The sequence below is a fragment of the Mercenaria mercenaria genome, chromosome 14 (genome assembly GCF_021730395.1).
Source record: "Mercenaria mercenaria strain notata chromosome 14, MADL_Memer_1, whole genome shotgun sequence".
NCBI classification, from domain to species: domain Eukaryota; kingdom Metazoa; phylum Mollusca; class Bivalvia; order Venerida; family Veneridae; genus Mercenaria; species Mercenaria mercenaria.
Window position 1 is genome coordinate 30,864,146 of NC_069374.1, and position 4,461 is coordinate 30,868,606.

Sequence of the window (4,461 nt, forward strand, 5' to 3'; positions counted from 1 at the left end):
ATGTCAACTTCAAACAAACGACTTGTTAATTTCCTAGGCATTTTGTTAGACTATATAGTTTCTGCAAAATGCAATTATATTCCCCACCCAACCATTTCCAATGAAAATACAATAAAGTAAAGGGAATGTCTCGAATTTGTGTCTAATAATCTCAGAATTGTGCCTGCTGGTGCGACCTATGAATTTTGTCACAGGTTTTTTAATCATGAGTAGCAATCAATCTTGAATTAGCAGCAGATATTACGTCTGTAAGGCGAGTACAGTGCTTTTAAAACACACATTATAAAACAGATATTAGGTTAAGTTTCTACAGTACATGTACCATTTTACTAAGCAAACTCAGAAAAGAGACAGAAAAAGTTTTTTTGTATTATGCTATAGCTAAGAAATGTCAGACGATACGCAATCTGGCTATACGCGCATAGCCTTATATTGAGTTTTTTAAAAGACTTATAGACTATAAAAATCACTGTAATTTTTACTATGTACTTTATGTATGGCAGAAATCAAAGTTTTGTTTTGTATGTCTTGCTAGAAGCAATAGTTTTTAAGGATCTGTAAATAGTCTTTTAATTTCACTTTAGGAAATGTTATAGAATAACTTGATAACAACAATTTGATTATGTAGCTAATAAAACAATTCTTTACTCGTTGTTTAAATCTATAAAAGCCAAGAAATCAGTTCTTTCTAGACTTATACGTGACGGAAGTTAAAAACTTTGGCGGCTAAAATTGATAAATATCACGTCTTCTCCATGTATCGGAGATTTTAACAAGATTTCTTAAAATGAGCTGCACCATGAGAAAACCAACATAGTGCATTTGCGACCAGCATGGATCCAGACCAGCCTGCGCATCCGCGCAGTCTGGTCAGGATCCATGCTGTTCGCTAACGGTTTCTCCAATTGCAATAGGCTTTGAAAGCGAGCAGCATGGATCCTGACCAGACTGCGCGGATGCACAGGCTGGTCTGGATCCATGCTGGTCGCAAATGCACTATGTTGGTTTTCTCACGGTGTGGCTCAAATCTTTTATCTGTTCATTCCGTTGTAACTTCATCTAGGTCTTACAATGAAAACTTACTTAATAGGACGATTTAGTCACCTTGTAAATGAACAATTTTAAAACTGATTGCAAGATAGATACACAACTAAATTAAATTTCAGTACAGTAGTGTTACAAAATTATCTTGTCTAATAAAACTTTATTAAAAGGAAAAAATATATATTGTAAAGGTTCTGAATACCTTACATAAATTATAATAATTGTAATTTGATACTTTTATGTATTAATATCAAAAATGTCTATTTTTCTATTGATTTAAATAATCCAAAACAGAACTTTCTACTTATATCTATTTGTTAATAATAATTTCGAGTAATGCCTCGTTTATATCAATCTTTGTTTATGGTTTTGATAGTGTTTCATCCTTAATTTCTTTGCCGTTAACCAACACGTTACATACAACTGGCGGTTTTTCATCTATTTAATTTACTTAAATAGGGAATATGTTGATCGCAGTCTTTGAGTTCTTAGTATCATATAAGTATATAAGTGATGATTACGCAGTGAAATATGCAGTAAATTGTGTTTTACACTTAATTCACATTTTTGTAAAACTTTCAATTCTTAGTATGAACGGTTTTCAATATTAAGATTTTTTCCTTCTAACTTAAAAATAAAATATTCGTCTCAGCAATTTCCTTTGTATGAGAACATTACTCATGTTATTTCACATTGTACCTCGGAATATAAAGCTGCAATCATTATCAAGTAACGATCAGTATTTGCTGTTGTTTTTTTTCAGCTTGGAGGTGATTTTTTTTACTTTACTTATTGCAAACAGTGTGTGTTTACAAAGATTATTGCTGTTAAACTTAAATTATTGTTTTAGTTTTGTAAAGAAGACTCGTCATTTAACAACTTAAAACAAAATGAATTCCTATACAGTGTTTCGTTTTTGAATTTTGCCAACTAAACAACATTGCTGCTCCCGTACCCCGCCCATTATGAATGACGCCAATGCTGATATATAGTGAAAAATTCATATATACGTCAAAATTTTATGTTTCGTTATTTTTGAAGGTATTTCTTGAACATACTAATAATACAGTGTAATATTTATTTTACTGAAAAATGTACAGTATAATTCGTGAAATCTAATACAAATTCAACGTTCTCTGCTTTGTGCTGAAAATTAACGAAATAAAATCATTATTACCTCATATGTTATCCGGAAAGGATTTCCATATTTCTTTAGAAATCCTTCATGTTTATGTCATTCCTATATCAGATTAAACAATAAGAACGCAACGCGTTACAGGAGACAAATAAAATATCGTCTGCTCTGCACAGCAGTAAATCACAGACCTATTGATCCTAACAAGTGACGGCAAACATCAAACATCAAACTTTCTCATTGACTTTATTTTGATACTTTACTAGATGTCATTGAATTGTCTGTGTACGACAAGAGTATAAAAAAAACTTAGTTTAGATTAGTCTGCGAGTGTAAATTACACCAGGATTGTCTTTTATTTTAGGAAAATGATTGGGACTTTAAGGAACCGTCCAATTAAATAACCATAATTTAACCTTTACGCTGCTAAATTTCAAAAATGGGCTTGTCCATCATTCAATTTGGTCAGCACTACTTATTATTCAAAGGTTTGTTCACTGAAAATTTACTGACAGAATTGCGAACAGTGCAGGCACGAATGGGTAAGCTGATCTCGGTCTGCACAGGTCGCAAAGACAGAATCACTTGCCGCAAACAGGCTAAAGGTTATAATAACATCGGGATGATTTATAGTTGTTCATATCAATTTAGATCAAACTCCATGGAGACAAAATGCACTGCAGTGTTAATATGTCTCCCTCCCTTTTTGCTATTTCCAAACAAAATACAAGGCAGTATGTATTAAAGTCGATTTCAAACAAATATACTCCCAGCTGTTCTTCCCATTTGTTCGACTACCGTGCAACTCCAAACAAAGAAATTAGCTCTAGAATATACGTAAAGTGAATGCCCATTTTAACAAAGTTAACATTCATCTCGTGTCTTTTAATCTGTCAAACAAAGGTGATTTACTGTAAGACATGCTTTTGTTCTTCATCATAGAATACACAAGCCTGTGAATAGAAATAATGTAGCCAGAAATACAGCATGAAAAGTAATGGCAGATACTGGTACTTTGTACAAAACGGTTTTTTGCTAGAGTTGTGTATTATGCTTTTCCTAGGGAAACTCCAGAAAAAAGAAAAGAAGAAAATATGTCGCTCAAATTGTTTTTCTGTATACTGTATTTTACCCAAGGAAAATTCAGACAGAAGAAATTTAAAACAAGAAGAAAATCTGTCGATTAACAATTTTGCAATATCTTAAAGTGTCTGGTCAATCATATTGATGTGATCAGACAAAACTATTGAAATATTGAAAACATTTACAGACTGTTTTTCATGTAAATTAAATACATTTGTACATAATCTGGTATAATAATAATAATTAAAAGGAAATCAAGGCATCATGTGGTTTAGAAAAGTATAGTTGTAAAGGAAAATATGTTTATGAACTTCGTATTGCAATATACATGTAACTGTTGTAGAATGACAAAAACAACTTAGTCTGTGATTAAGTGGCTTATAAATGACAGCTTTTCAATCATCTGTCCTTGCTAGATTCCTGGATTCATCAATACCAAGAGCAATATTGTTTACAGGATAAGGAACTAAGGAGATTATTGCGGCTGAGTAAGTATAAATTTATTTACGAATTGGTGAATTTCATGGAGAGACAATGCTACATTTTGATTAAGATGTATTTGGTCATCTATAATACACATTCGACTTCAAAGTCGTAGTTCCTGTTACAAAGATGTACACAAAAACCACTGAACATAGATTTAAGACGGTGATACGCGTATAACTAATCTTATTTCATCTTGTGAAAGACTTTATCAACAAGAGAGTCTGCTTTTATTCTCAGATTATTGGATGCATTCTATGCTTCTAGAAGAACTCACAAATTGCATTTATCTTGTCGTTCCTTTTAAAAGTGTCAAGCGTAATCCAGTAATAATGTCATTCTTGAAAACAATTATTTAAGAAATGAATTATTATTTCAAAGTCTTTGCGGAATTTGACAAACCAATCCATAAATTAAGCAAGCGACCAATGACAAATTCGCTGATCAAATACTGTCGTTTGTTTGGCACCAACAGCAATTTCCACTCCCTCCCTATAGCCCCCTACCCCTCCCCTTCGCACTCACATCCCGTAAGAAAAACTGTTCCATTTTCATTTTATATTTTCTTTTCTTTTGTTTACAAGTTATTTTTTTTATATTTTACATACGTCATATACATTGTTGCTTTTAACCTTAGAATCTGCTCGTTGGCCATTCGTTCCATCTGTGACGTCATCTAAGGTTACTTCGGGCGTCTTCAAAACAGCGAAAAAAAG